The 16,576-nt window shown below is 36.7% G+C and overlaps 1 pseudogene; it reads left to right on the plus strand.

Moving 5' to 3' along the window:
- LOC149182009 (spliceosome-associated protein 130 A pseudogene) overlaps positions 1–14,352 on the plus strand; it is a 49,093-nt pseudogene extending 34,741 nt beyond the window's left edge.
- Positions 14,353–16,576: the final 2,224 nt, after the last annotated feature.

A 16,576-nucleotide genomic window follows, 5' to 3' on the forward strand; every position in this document is an offset into this window, starting at 1 on the left:
TAATCTAGAGATTCACACGCGTAGAAAAAAGGCTTCGTGATGTGTATGAGTGAATGCATGTCACTATAGAGGTATGAAAATATAAAACAATTTATGGTTGCTGGAAGCGTTTACATATTTCAATAAAAAATTGTATTGGACATCCAAATAAATTGGAAAAGTTAAAATATTTATTGAAATAAAAATTATATATTTTTTTGGTGGAAGTCTTTTATTTTTTTTAGACATGGATCAATTCTAGCTATTGGATCTATCAAGTGTTGATCAAACCTCTTTTCATTTTAAAAGAGGTTTGCACTTCAAAAAGAAATTTGACCCCTCACCACTCATTATATATATATATTCTTTCATAAAAATAGCATAGGAAAAATAATGGGTTGTCAAAACTTACAACCAAAACAATACAAAACATTACACAATTCTTGCACATTATTATTATTATTATTATTATTATTATTATTATTATTATTATTATTTCTTTGCTGCTCTTCTGTCATCATCATTCTCATATCCTGATGATGGATCCCATTTGGGATTTGAAACGCTGGTACAAAAATGTTAAAACTGTGGATTCTTCGGTCAATGATTCAAAAGATTCAAGCCACAGATCTCTGAAATCCATTACAACAATTCTTGTACACTGTTATGGAGAACGCCTATCAAAACAATAATTTTTAACGAAAAGTTAAAAGTAACTCATTAAAAAGTATAAATTCAAGAGAGGCCACTTAAAACGATTATCCAAAATAAACACATAAATATATAAACAAAATTTCTACACTTTAAAAATATATAAATAAAATAGTAAATAAAAATAATTAAAAAAAGTTAGAATAATGTAATTACACAACAATTAGTTAGCTATTCTATTGCACCATTTCAACCTATCATTTTAGAAAATATAACAAAGAGATCAACAATGTAGTATGTTGAGCATCCATTTCACAATTTTATTCCTTATTGCGCATGTGGTTGTAGCAACTAATTCTAAATCTTATCTCTATTTAACATATTAGTATTAGAGCTAAGAAAACATATTAGTATTAGAGCTAAGAAACTAAGGAATAGGCCAGCCATAAGGAACAAAAAAGAGTCGATGGATGTGTCAAAACGACCACATCAAACTCCATGGAACATTGAGCCCGTATATCTACAAACATAGGCAGAGCCATCAAAGAGTGAATAATACTCGTTGGATGTCATTGAGGGAAGGGTAGCGTGTCAAAGTCATGTGGGTATAATAATGGTTGAATTTCATTGAAGGTAGAGCGCCACTGTCAAAGTGGAGTCGACATAAAACACTACTACCTGGAGGAGTTCTTTAAGACGTTTATTCAAGACAATATTTTAATTCCATCTTGAACACTTTGCAAACTTTTTAATCATATTAAATTAGTAAAAAATGCTCACGATAACACTGAAGACAGACTCACAACAATACAAGGTTTTTTTTACGGACCCTTTTTTGAGGAGGAATTTGATTTTTCTTTGATTTACAGATGCAGAGGGGGTTTTACCCAATACGAGAGGGATTCCGGGACCAAAACACTAGAAAGTCTTGTTGACCCCTAACTTATGGATTGAAACCCTTCATATGGTAGGTAACCTGGTAATAATGTGGATAGTATCAACTTCCCGGTGCCACTGTTACCAAGGCACCAACTAAATAGAGTTCAAGTCTTTTGTCCACATTCCTCTATCTTCATTCCTCTATGGTCCCGTGTTCTTCGTCGATGAGTAAAAATCAAATCTATAGCCCTTTTTCCTTGATTTACATTAGCGGCAACCATGGAAGGTTCCAAATTCAATGCCATGGAGTGTTAAACAAAGGGAAACCATTACTGAGGTTTTTTCTTTTTTTTTCCCTTCTTCAACCATATAATTATTAAACTATTTTATTTATTTATTTTCTTTAATATTTTATACATGGGTTTCTAATATCATTGGAGGCTTTCTAGGCCGAGAGAAATATTGATGCCTTGACCACAATGTTTGTTGAGAACACATGAGCATGTTATAAAATATATTTTCATAGAGGTATGACTATCTCCTGCTCTTAAAACTAAAATTTCATTTTACAGGACCTATGTATCCCACCCATTGAGGTGAACTTACTTAACTGCAATATTTATGGCACATGACTCTATATAAAAGCCCAATTACAATATTTGTCACAAGCATGCAAATACAGAAATAGGTCATTGTTGATAATATATCCAAACACATCCATAACTTAACCATCCATATCTGCATAGGTTTCTAAGAGAAGCACTAAACAAATGAATGCTCGGTGCATAACCTCTTATTGTAAATCATGTTCAAGTATCCTTTTCTTTTATTATCAATTTAAATATCTAATCCAACTATATACACTTGGCTGCAAAATGTTGGGTGCATTGTCATATCTTAAATTATGAATGTCCTAGGTTGCCTTGCCTGAAGGTATCACTATAAGAATTTAAGCGAGCCATATAGACATGGTTGCAAAATGTTGAATACACTTTTATATAATTAATATGAAAGTGTGTCAGTTATGTTTAATTAATCATCTTTTTTCCTCCTTGTAGGTGACATAACTGAAGATCAAGTATTTTGATACAATTCCTGTAACATCAACTATGCGTTCTTAAGCCAGGTTTCCTCTTTGTTGCCTTAGAATGTGGGAATCATGCGCTCTACCAGTTCCAAGGTATTGGAGATGATGCAAACATTGAATCATCTTCTGCTACTCTCATGGAAACTGAAGAGAGATTTCAATTATTTTCTTCCAACTCTAGTGCCTAGAAAACCTTATTAATATTGACGATGCAGAGAGCCTTATGCCATTCATGGACATGAAATTTAGCAATCTCTTTGAGGAGGAAACCCCACAATTTTTTTCTCTTTGTGTTAGAGGACCTTGCTTCTCCTTATGAATACAAAGGCCTAATCTTGTTGTAACTTGTCACTGAAATGGTCGTTTCATAGTTACCAGGTACTCCTAGTGCAGTTTGGACAGTGGAGAAAAGTATAAATGATGAATTTGATGCATACATTGTTGTGTCCATTGAGAATAATACTTTGGCAATGTCCATTGGTGAAACAATGGATTTCTTGACATAACTCCTTCATTGGATGTTTCTCTTCTAGGGGAATATTCCTTAATGCAGGTCCACCCCAATGGAATTCAACATTAAGAGAATATGGGCTTATAAGTGAATGGAAAAAAAGAACAATTTTGAGTGGGGGAGAGCCTATTTATTTTTAGATGGATATGATAGGGAAATTGATAGAGGTAGAAAAGTGTGAAATTACTATAAGTGTGGCATATTTAGATATTTCTCTAGTTCCTGAAGGTAGACAAAGGTCCATATTCCTTTTCTTAGGATTATATGATAGAAAAATTCACATATATTCTTTGGATTCTAATGATTGTTTGACAATTTTGAGGATGCGGCCTATATCTTCTCCTCCATAGTCTTTTCTCTTACTTGAAATTCATGCTTCTGTTGGAGGGGAGGATGACGTAAATCATCCAGCAAGTATTTTTTCTAATGTTGGTTTGAAGCATAGGGTTCTTCTTAGAACTAAGGTAGATATGGAAAATGGTAGGCTAACAGACACGAATACCTGATTCTTGGGTTTAAGAGCACTAAAAAAAATTTTGCTATAGTGAGAGGTCATCAGACAACTCTTTTTTTCAAGGAGGCCCTGGCTTCACTATATTCATCCAGAGAAATTCATTTTAACTCCACTTTCTTATGAGACTCTTGAATATGTAGCATCATTTTCTTCTAATCAGTATGTTGAAGGCATGATTACAGTTGTTGGGGATGCACTTAGGTTTTTTACGATTGAAATTTTGGGAGAAACATTCAATCAGATTGTTGTGCCTCTGTGATACACCATGAGAAAGATAATTTTGCACTCGAAAAAAAATGATTATAATTGAAAGCGATCAAGGTGAATTGACTGTAGAAGAACAGGAAGCTTCAAAGAAAGAATGCTTAGAAGTTGTTGGTGTTGGTTTTGGGGGAGAGTAGGACCATGGAATCAGAGCCAGAAAATGGTGATGGTGAAAAGGAGGATCATCTTTAGTTGTATGGTCATCGAAAATGAGAGTCAAAGAAGTGGTTATCCTGCATTGGAGTTCTATATCCCAATATCAGTGAAAATACATGCCTTTTGACACTCCACGATAATGAAGTTGCATTTAGCATTTTCTCTATTACTTTTCATGATAAAGAATGGGGAACACTTGTGGCCATGGAACTACAGAGGATTTAGAATTTTGGCCAAAGAAGCATTTCTTAGGAGGTTTTATTTATATCTATATTCATGTGGATGATGGCAAAGTCCTCAAGGTTTTGCATAAAACACCTATTGATGGAGTGCCTCTTAAATTATGTCAATTTCAAGGTCGCTTACTAGTTGGGATTGTACAGGTGCTGAGAAATATATGACCTTGGCAAAAGGAAATTTCTACGAAATGTGATAATGAGCTCTTTCCCAATACGATTGTGTCTATTCACACTTATGGTGATTGTATTTATGTTGGAGATATTAAAGAGGTATGTGTAAGATTTTCTCTATTTCTTTCCTCACTTTTTATGAGAGCTAAGATGTAAGAACAAAAATGTTAATTGTTTTTTGTTTGTTTGTTCAAAAAAGAGATATTTATATTAGAAAAAGTCTGAAACCAGACATAGATAGAAAATGCCCTATAGCTTCATAGCCTCTAGTTTGAATTAGGATTGCAATGTCATCAATAACCTAAGATCTACTACTAAAGCTATCTACTAGAGGACTACATGCCATCTAGTGCCATTACTTATTGATATATGTAATCAAAATACTTGGGTAGAGGATGCCATACATAGCCTTCCTTATACTCAGAGAAGTAGATGGCATTAAAACCATAGCTGGAATATTTTCTAATATTACCATCCTTTAGGAAATAAGTTGAGTCATAAAAAAAATTTAGGTCATAAGCTTGTAGTTGTCATGAGCCAAAGGGTTGCCTCAAGTCTTTGGATCTAGCTTCTCCTCCAACATCAGAGTTACAAGATCTACCATTACGTGAATGACAATTGAGAGCCTTTTTCTTGTCTCACTCTGCTTCTGCAAGATAATCTGCCTAGAATGATTAGTTATTCCTCTTTTGATATGGATTTATTTTGTAATATCCTGAATATTTCCTTCCACCCTCCCTGAGATTGGAATAGGCTGAAAGCTAGAGGAAAATCCGCCTGAATCACCCATATTTGATAGGAGAGAGAAGAATCAAGAGCAAGATTGGTAGGAATTGAAAGAAGATGAGAAGGGTTGGAATACTTTTGTTCTTGATACAGAGTGCACCCTCTTCTCAAGTTTTATGTATTCAGGCAATATCTGGATCCTGATATTCATGGACAAAATTATCTATTCCCATGATTTGTATCTTGGAGAAATGATTGATAGTGGGGTTGGAGGAGACTTGAATATGAGCATAGTCCTGCAATACCTTGAGAGAGATCCTAAAACCCATATTGATGGCATTGGAGGGAAATTAGGGATCCAAATTTAAAAAGGAATGCAACAAATTACATATATAACCATGAGTACAGAGATTCAACAGAAATAACACTTCATTTGATTAATATCAAATAATGAAATATCCTTACAAACAGTATGGAAGTGAGACTAGCTCATCGATGGTAGCTTATCTCTGAGAAGAGATGTGGTGGCTACATGCCTCTGAACTGCATTACAATGAGGTTCAAGGGCCTTTTTATTATTGAACAATAAGATCAAACCCTAAACAACCAAAACCATAACTCGAGGACATGTAACACCAAGAGTTTATGGGCACCATTGGGGTTAGTTGGGCAGCCAACTTCCCGGGGTCATGACTTGGTCATATTATCTCTATTTGACGTGCATGATACCTCGTTGGAAAGATCACTCCGAGGACTATGATGAAAAAAAGTGACTTACCAAAAGTTGTTCGCAATAGATTTCCAAAAAAATGTCATTTTGGGCCTCAAAATGGGATCCGGAAGTTTAGGACCCGAAAAAATGCTAAAAATAGTGAACTGTGCTACAATTAAGGAAACTGAAAAATTGAAAGAAATAATGGTGGGGTTTCAAGTGGAATTGGCAATTGGCCACCAATATCCACCTGGATAATTCCTCCCCCATCAGGAATCAATGGTCCCCATTGCGTTGAGTTCCTCCATGAGATGAGGCAACTTCAAATGAACTTGGTCCCTGGTGAAGGAGTTGGCCTACTTTGACAACTAGATACAGTTGGATCTTCTGCTGGCGAGTGTTCTTGATCTGTGTGTCCCTGATCCGATTAGTTGCATCTTGTTCCATGCAATATGGATTTAACTCTGTTGGTGTGAGTTTTTCTGCAATGTCAAATGTGTCTAGTAATGGTGGAAATTATGGCCAAATGTGATCCACATTAAACACTTGGTGCATGCCAAGGAATGGAGGAATGATGAGCTAAAAAGCATTATCTCCCACAGCCTTGGTGATGGTGTATGGCCCATATCGAAGCGACAAATCTTGTGGTGGGGCCTAGTGAGGCGCTCCTTCTGTAAATGTAGCCAAAGTTTGTCGTCCACCTAGAACTTGTGTGGTGCCTGATGCTGATCATGCCGCTACTTGTACTTGTCATTGGTTTTATCCAATATGTCATGTACGTTTTAGTGGATGTGTTGAATATGCTCAGTGAAGCTAGTTTCCTTATCGACTTCAGACTGGACATGAGCTGAATCTCCCTAAGTCGCTACAACTGGTATGGCCACATCAATGGGGCATAGTGGTTGGAATCCCAAGCCCACCTAAAAAAGGTTGTGGCCAATCGAGCTATGGAAAGCACAATTGTAGCCATGCTGGACATAGGGAAGGCTCTCATCCCATGTGTGTGGATGCTTTGAGTTGTACATGCGCAGAATGTGTACTATCATCATATTGATGACATCTATCTGGCAATTAGTTTGGGGATGGAAAGTTGTGGACTTAGTGAGCTTGGTGTCCATCATTGACCAGAGACTAGACTAAAATGTACTGAGGAACTTGATGTCCCGATCTGAGATGATAGACTGTGGGATCCTAAAGTGTACCCACATTTTTTCAAAGAAGAGTTTAGCAGTGGCTTCTGTTGTGAAACTCTTCTTGCAGGCTACCATAGTGGCCATCTTCAAGGATCAGTCGACGACCACATTAACACAGTCATTTCCATGCTTAGTAGAAGGAAGGCTTGACATGTAATCCAGGGAGATGAATTCCCAAGGTCGAATAGGGGTAGGAAACAAAGTATAGAGACCTTGCTTCTTGATGGTCGGTTTGGAGATGGTGCAGGTAGTGTAGGATTTTATGTACTTCCCTACATCCTATCGAAGATTTGGCCAATATAAATACTTATGTTGTACTGCCATTCTTTTCTCGAACCCGAAATGCCCAGCGGCCTGATTGTAGTGTGCTTCCCTAATCACCTTCACATGCTCACTTGAAGGAACACAAATGTGTCCCATATGGCATAACAGAGCATCCTGGAGCTGAAAACCTAGAACTTGCTAACCCCCCAAGAGCATATGGTATGTGTGACTAGATTCTGGGTCACTTTTGTAAAGAAGTGGCCAATCAAAAGTCTCATGCCAACAAGAGTTGAGCACAATAGTTAATGCCATGATTGGTGGTTGGTTGAGGTAGTCTGCAACATTATTTGTGTCGCCCTTCTTGTACTTGATATTCAAATGGAACTGTTGCAGGTATGTCGACCACTTTTGATGGAGATTATTTTGTAACTTCCCTTGTGTCTGTATGAATCGCATGGGTCGGTGGTTTTTGTGGATGACCGTTTCCTTCCCCAAAATGTAATGCTTCCATTGTCGGCAGACCTACATAATGGAATACATATCTTTTTCATAAGTGGGATAATTCTGGACTGTGTTTGAAAGTGTCTCACTGTGATATGCCTCTCGATGCCCCTATTGAGTAAGGACCACCCCAATGGCATAGTTAGAGGCATTTGTCTCAATATCAAATGGTTGTTGCAAGTTTGGTAATGTGAGCACTAGTGCATAGCAGAGGCAATGTTTCAACTATACGAATGCCTTCTATTGAGAATCAAACCAAAATAATTTTGCTTTCACTCCTCCTTTGGTTACTTGACTCAAGGGCCAATTGATATGAGAGAACCCCAACACAAACCTGCAGTAGAAATTGGCAAGACCCAGAAAGATGTGGAGCTCTGTTACAGTGGTTGGGGCTAGCCAATCCTAAATGACTTGGATCTTTGCTGGATCCACCTGCACCCCCCGTTAATCAATAATGTATCCCAGATATATAACTTGGGTCATGCCAAAAGTACATTTCTCCAAATTGGCAAACAACTTGTGTTGCTGGAGTGTTTGGAGAACCTGTTGAATGTGGTGGAGATTCTCTTCCCAATTCTGGCTGAAGATTAGGATGTCATCCAAGTATACCACTACAAATGAGTTGGTGAATGGACTTAAGATGTCATCCATGAGCCTCATGAAGGTTTTAGGAGCATCCATTAACCCGAAAGGAATAACCAACCATTCGAAAAGGCCCTCCTTGGCCTTGAAGGCATTCTTCCACACATCAGAGGGTTCAATTGGTATCTAGTGATATCCAGACTTCAAGTCGATCTTGTTGAAATATTTTTCTCCCTTTAGTTTCTCCAAAAGGTCATCAATCCATGGGATCAAGTACCTATTCCGGACAGTGATCTTGTTCAGCACCCGATAGTCAATACAGAGCCTCCAAGTCTCATCCTTCTTTTGTACCAACACGATCAAGCTCCCACATGGTGATGATCATGGCCGAATGTGACCTTTCTACATCAGCTCCTGGATTTTCCTATTGATTTCATCGTTCTTTAGAACAGAGTGTCGATAGATTGGTCCATTGGGCAATGATGCACCTAGGTCAGATTGATGGAGTGCTTAACTTGACAGTGTAGGGGCACCCTTGCGGGGGAGGTGAAGATGTCCTCGTACTCCTCCATGACCTTATCCTTCCATTATTGTAGTGTGGATGGGCCTTGTGTGGAGGTCATGGCCACTGTATTTTCTTTCCTTGAGGGTGTATCATCATGAAAACAAATTTTCTTGTTTTTGAAATTGGCTTACTACATTCCTTTGTAATAACCAGGGAGATGGTGGTAGGGAGGGCTACCTCCAGTATCATGTACAACTTATTTCCTAATGTAACAATAACAGCGCAAGGGCTTGACTCATACACAACATGTCGCTTCCACAACTATGGTTGGACTAATAATACATCACAAACATCATGGGGAGCAACGTCACATAATACCTCATTTGTGAAGGGCTTGATGTTGTATGGAAGGCGACATTTTTGGCTCACGCGTAGATCCCGTCCTTGCTAAAGCCACCCGATGGTGTATGATTGTGGGTGTGTTATGGTCAGTAAGCCTAGTCACTTGACGACCTTTGCTACAATAAGGTTCTTTTAGCTCCCACTGTCGACAATGAACTGTAGTGGGGAACCCTTCACCCACATCTAGGAGTGGAAGAGACGCTCCTCTTCCTCTGGATCTTCGGGTTCCTCCTCTTGGATCTTTGTGGTGGTGATAGTGACATTGTGCTCTGCATCAATAATCTGCTTCCCCTTGTCATTCCCCTTGTCAGGTTCTGACTTAGAGTAGAAACATGCATCTGATTTTGAAGCCTTCATCTCGGCCACTAGTGATTTCTTGGCCCAACATTTGTTTGTGTTGTGGGTGGATCTCTTATGGAATTCACACCACTTTCCCGTGTCCTTCTTCAGCTTTGCAGTGTTGTCCTTTGCTTGTGGCCTTGGTAGGTTGTCTTGGGTCGTCCTGCCTTGGCTTTGTCCTTTGTTCTACAATATGGGGGCACCTTTCCCTTGGTTCGGATTCACAGATCCAAAGTCTCGCTTCATCTGTTTAAACTTCTGCTCGATCTTGACGATGTATCGGTATGCTATGCTGAGCGAGGCGATGTCCAGGAACTCCATCTCGTCCTGGATGTATCTATGTAGGAAGCCACGGTACTTGAGTACCAAATGTTTCTGAGAATCCTTGATACCCAACTTCGTGTGTAGGGTATGAAAAACATTGGTAAACTCTGACACATTTTGGCTCCTTCCATATCGCAGCATGGTCCACTTTATGTATTTTTCCTCATAGCTCCCGACAGGATAGTACTGCTCCTTGATGGCGTCTCAAAATGATTTTCCAAGTGGGAGCGACTAAAAACTGTGAGTTTGTACTTTCATCCTTCTGCTCACAATAGGTTTCCCACCAGTACTTGATGCGGGGGGCATCTTTGAGAAGAGAAAAAGTAATATTTTCTCGGCTGGAAAAATCATGAATAGAAAAATATCCTTCTAACAGATTCAACCATTTATCTATGGCATCTGCATCCATTTGGCCCTCAAATATGGGAATGTGAAAGTTTACTTGTACATTAGATGGTTTAGAGCCTCCAGAGTGGCTCTTGGATGTGGATGTACCACCGGTGGGCAACCATTGAAGGATTTGGGCAAAGTTATCCATCATTGTGTTCCTTTGTTTGTCGAGGGCCTCCTCGAGCACTATTTTGATAGGATCTCCTGCTCCATCGTCTTTATTTTCTTCCTCCATGGGATGCTGTTGGGATTTACGAGGCTGGTCTTGCAAAGGTTCGACCAGTTTGAGCCCTAACTCCTTATATCTCGACCTCATTGGGGACATGAAAATAAAAACAGAGAAAGAGCAGACCCCTCTGAAACCACTGATCTAAATGTAAACAGGAATGCAAAAAATTATAGATATAACCATAAGTACAGAGATCCAATAGAAATAACACTTCCTTTGATTAATATCAAATAATGAAATATGCTTACAAACAGTATGGAAATGAGACTAGCTCAACGATGGTAGCTTATATATGAGAAGAGACGTGGTGGTTACATGCCTTTGAACTGCGTTACAATGAGGCTCAAGTGCTTTTTTATTATTGAACAATAAGAGCAAACCCTAAACAACCAAAACCCTAACCCGAGGAGATGTAACACCAAGAGTTTATGGGCCCCATTGGGGTTAGTTGGGCAGCCAACTTCCCCGGATCGTGACTTCGTCATATTATCTCTGTTTGATCCACATGATACCCCATTCAAAAAATATCTCCAAGGACTACAACGAAAGAAAAATGACTTATCAAAAGTCATTGGTGGTAGATTGCCAAAAAATACGTTGTTTTGGGCCTCAAAAAGGCTCCCGAAGCTTAGGACCCGAATAACTTCTAAAAATAGTAAACTATGCTACAATTAAGGAAATTGAAAAACTGAAAGAATTAGTGGTGGGGGTCCAAGTGGAATTGGTCGGTGGCCACCAATATCCACCTGGATCAATGAGGGTTGTCAAAATCCTCCCATAGGTGTAGTAGATTCTGATTGACAAGTTGCTTCTCTTGAAATAGATCCTCTCCAATCTAATTCTTTTGACAACAATATCTCATTAAAATTTTAGACTGAGACATAACAACATTTTTTGGAAAATGGCTTTATTTTCGAACCAATCTTCCAGTTGATTAGACCCTCTACGAATATGAAAAAAATGGGAGCGTAGTTGGTTTCCTAATTGAATATCCTTCCAAATCAAGTAGTCCAGTTCCCACCTAAAGCCCCTTGACTTCTTGTTACAAAGGTCAATTATTTTTTGTCTCCTTACAAGGTAACTTTCTTATAACCTCCCTAAAGAGGGAATAAAATACCTTAAATCATACCATTTGTCTCGGATGAGTTATGGGAGCATTATGCTAAGAAACCAACTTGGCTTGTAAGAGAATATCATTATCATCATTCAATGCATAGCCAACCTCTGATACCCTGGGATTGTTTCTGGAGCCCCATCAGATTTTGCCTTTGCCTCTATGACGGGGGGGGGGGGGGGGGGGGGGGGGGTCCTAAGGAAAGGTGACTTCTTTTAGAAGGGAGGTTGACTAGTAGGGGGGTTTAAATACTTCAAAATATATTTCTCCTTTGGTTCCTTGCATATTTTATCTAGGGATGCTTTATTTTATTAAAATAAATCTAATTTTATCTGGATCCAAACTTGTTTAACGATGTACGGTTTTCCTTCAAAATTTCTAGTGATTGCTTTTAGACAAGAACATGAAGACATAAGCAAGGGCCATTTTCTAAAGGGAAATCATGTTTGAGGATTTCTAATGGCCCTTTTGACATTATAAATAACAGGAGTCACATTCACCATAGAATTGAAGAGTAATTTTCCCCAAGAAAAATTCCTAACACTCCCACACTTGTCTTGCAAAGGGGGAGTGGAAGAGGATATGAGCATTGTATTTGTTTATCAAGCAGGCCTTGGTTGGGATATGTTCATCAGGGGTAGTTTATTTTAACTCCACTTTTGTATGAGACCCTTGAATATGTGGTACTATGGATACTTGTATGCCTTAGAGCTTCTCCTCAAAGGACTTTTCTATCATGTTGCAATAGAAGGTTTCTAGTGGCAAACTAATCCAAAACTTTGGATGTCAAATTTTCTACTGAAGTCTAGGTTTTGGAGATTAACTTCTTCTAAAAGGGATGTTTAGTAACCTTGCCCTACTATGAATTACCTTAGTGATAATGTTCATATCTAAACATCTACCTCTAGTATGATAGGAGTTTCTCTTTCCTGGATAATTATCTGAATGAATCAATCTATGTATTTGATAAGCTAAAACTGTGTATATGATAAGCTAATAGGCCACTGTTTTTAGTCATGCTATAATCTGATGGGTGAATAAAAACATATTATTTACAATATTTTCAGTATGGATTACAAGAAAAGGTACAAGGTGATGAAATCTATTTGGATTTTCTCCACAGGTCCAAACATGGGACTACCACTACCCCTTGTTTCCTCCTTTGTTGATGGTGGATGGATCAAGGACTAGATACATAGGCATAGATAGATCAATTAAAGAAAGTGTAGAAGCATCATAATTTAATGAAATTAAGTTGATTCCTTCCTCTAAGATTGGGGTAGGCAACAAAAGGAGGTGTACAACAAAAAGATTCACATATTCATGCACTATATTGGGTGGTTATTCTCAATCCAAAAACCTCGACAAACACGAAACAATTTTATAAAGAAAAAATTGGTGTGGACAAGTTCATACTATGTAGGCACACATTAGGCATGTAAGAGCATAAAAAACACTTTTTGTTTGACGAAGGTTCAAAGTGTAATCATTTCATTCTGCATTTCCAAAGTATGCAGTATCTTGACCTTCAATTTCACTTCAACTAGGCTTATTACAATGTACTTTTATCACAAACCCACCATCCCTCAAACATCAATACTAATACATTATAACTTAAGGAGAACCAATAGACCATGTAGGTGTTTTGAATGAAAACATAGATAGTGAGAGTGTGGACATCTTGCTCTTGGTTCAATAAATGCTATTGTATAGGGTGGATGAACTTGGTGAACCACTGAAATTGAATAAGGTATTTCTTGACACCCATTTTAAGAATTATTTTTTCTGCTACTAGAGGAATCATTTTATCCTAGATGAGTTTTCAAGAGATTTTGGAGTTTCTAAATTTTCTCAATTGTATTGGGATGCTTCTTGAGTTTGCAACTTTTTTTTTGGTTGAGAATAAAGCATCCATATATCCAACAACCTTACAAGTCCCTTTAAATGAATTTTGGTTCACTATACTCTACATCCCCCCACCGTCAGTATTTCTCATTATTGTCATGTGCTGGGCCGCCTTTAAAACCATAATTGTAAGAAACATTATTGTCATAGTAGGATTCTTATTCTAATCTTGCATAGGGTACAGGAAACAAAATTTATCAGTCAATGTAGATGCTTCCAAAGAAGTTGTTATGGAAGGGGGCATTAGCATTTTCATAGCCCTTGGCAGGTTTTGTAATAGATGGGTTGTTAAGGATTCATAGGGGGACCGTAAAATCTGTCTATAGGAGAAAAGCACAAGGTGTTAACTAATTCTCTTTATTTATTTCTTAATCTAAAAACTAAAAATGAAAACATGAAGCCTTATTTTCCCCTTTATCAAGCACCTTTCCTTCATTGTGCATGTTGATGGTGCCACCTACCCATTGTATGCATTGAAAGTGCAATGTAAATTATAATTGTCATTATTGATTGGAAAAACTAGGATGTTTGACTAAATACTGCTTTATTTTAATATCATCCTAATAATAACATGTTTTCTTTATCCTTTCCAAAAAAACATGAAGTTGATGTTTTTTATTTTTCTTTCTCTTAGGGTGTTATTACAAAGGCAAGTGGCATAATGGGATTGGTGGATCTTGTATTCAAATGGACTTCTAGTGGAAATGGTTTCTGATAAGCTACAAAATTTGATTTGAAGAACTTGACACATAAAATGTGAAACTAGAAATGCTTTGTATCTTAAGAGTTATCTTTTTTGATAATAGAGTCATAGGAATTCATTCTAATAGATATATAGGACTTTTTTAATCTTTACTTCATACAAAAAAATGTACAAATTAGCCTCATAGTATCGAATGATGTCTTGATGGAAGATGAATTGGCTCTACTTTTGTTTGAGAAACAAATATTACTTAGTTTTAGAAGATTCAATCTCTAAATAGATTTTTAAGAGAAATGCAGAGTAATCGAGACTATTTGAGTTCACTTTAGCAACACTCTTTGCATAATGTGCCTATCGTTACTCCTTTTGAGTTTTGAAACATTAAGGATTGGAGCTCTTGTAAATTGGAGCAAGTCAAGATGGTTGAAACCTATGTTTCCATATTTTCTAGCATGCTTGATTTAAGGTGACAAAACTACACATGGTGCATTTTTTGAATTGCGCGAGTCCAAAAGTTTGAACTTATTTTTGTGCATTGATGATTGCTACCATTGATAAATGGACATGTTTTTGATTTCCCCATTTCTTATGTTTTCTTAGCAGAATTGGTTTAGCTTATATCTTCTTCTCATTTCGTTCCTTGTTCTTCTTTGTGGATTAGCTTTGTTTTACCCTTTCCTTTTTATTGTTCCAAAATATGATTTATCACTACCAGTATTATTCTTTTCTTTCCATTGTTTCACTTATATGTTATATGTATTCCCCTTTTCTTTCATGTTGTTTTTTTCTCCCCATGGTATTTTTCTTTTTTATTTTTTATTTTGTTATTTTTATTTTTTATCTTTTTCTTTGTGTACCTTTTATTTGGTATTTGTTTCCTATTTGGAGATTCTCTATGTCTTAAGGGGTTCGAATATGTCGAAGTAAGGTTGCTTGTGTGAACTTCTACATTAACACTACAAGTATTTATCTTATTTTTCTTTCCATTGCTTCACTTATATGTTCTTTGTATTCCCTTTTCTTCCATGATGTTTTTTCTCACCATGGTACCTTTTTTTTGTTTCTTTATTTTTACCCTAAGTTTCTGTTTTTCTTCGTGTCCCTTTTTTTGGTATTTGCTTCCTTTTCGCTGATGCTACGTGTCTTAAGGGGTTTGAATATGTGGAAGAAAGTTTTCTTGTGTGAACTTCTGACTATAAGTAGTGATCATTGCAAACAAAATTTGCATTTCATGTAAAATTTTGACAATCGTCAATCATTCCACTTCATTTATGAGTGCCATGAAGTCAAATTATCCTTTTCCTATACAAATTAACACATTGATCTTGTTGTATTATTAACTAGCAATTGCACCACATGTTGCAAAGGAAACGCCGTAAGGTTGTAGTATGTTATAAGAAATTTTAGAAACTAGATAAATATTGAAAACAAAGTATTTGATTGGATCATCCATATGAAGTTTTCTGACTTTTTACTAAAAGAATATTTTTACAAAGTTTTCAGGGATATAGCGAAGATTTTTATTAGTATTAAAAAGGATGAGTGAATCCATTATGTAGTAATTTAGTATATTTTTGACTCGTGATTACATCATTTACTTGTATACTAAGTAATAATAAAGCTAAAAGGAAATCATAAATGTGGGCACATGACTTTTGTGGTCCATGGTCTTAGAGCTCGTTAATTATATGTGATGAAGTTGTTAAAAGCTTTATGATTCTCTTTATATGTGATGAAGTTGTTAAAATCTTCTCTATTGCATATTCCTGAATTGAGTGTTGAGTGGAGGGCTTACTTTGGCTCGTTTGGCTTCTTTTAAGACATGAGATATAGTAGATATATTATTCAGTTTTCTACTAAGGGATTCTAGGATAAAATATGGTGTTCATGTATTTTTAATTGTTTGTGTTATCATGTATTATAAAATCTATTTATTTCTATCTTCTTTTAAGCCATGAGAAATAGTAGATATATTATTCAATTTTCTCGTAAGGGATTCTAGGATAAAATATGGTGTTCAAGTATTTTTAATTGTTTATGTGTTATCATGTATTACAAAATGCATTTATTTCTATCTCCTTTTAAGCCATGAGAAATAGTAGATATATTATTCAATTTTCTGGTAAGGGATTCTAGGATAAAATATGGTGTTCATGTATTTTTAATTATTTATGTGTTATCATGTATTATAAAATGTATTTATTTCTATCTTATTTTAAGCCATGAGAAATAGTAG

Source organism: Pinus tabuliformis, chromosome 3_2, assembly GCF_031772625.1.
Source record: "Pinus tabuliformis cultivar Carrire ecotype Pingquan chromosome 3_2, CPIR1, whole genome shotgun sequence".
NCBI classification, from domain to species: domain Eukaryota; kingdom Viridiplantae; phylum Streptophyta; class Pinopsida; order Pinales; family Pinaceae; genus Pinus; species Pinus tabuliformis.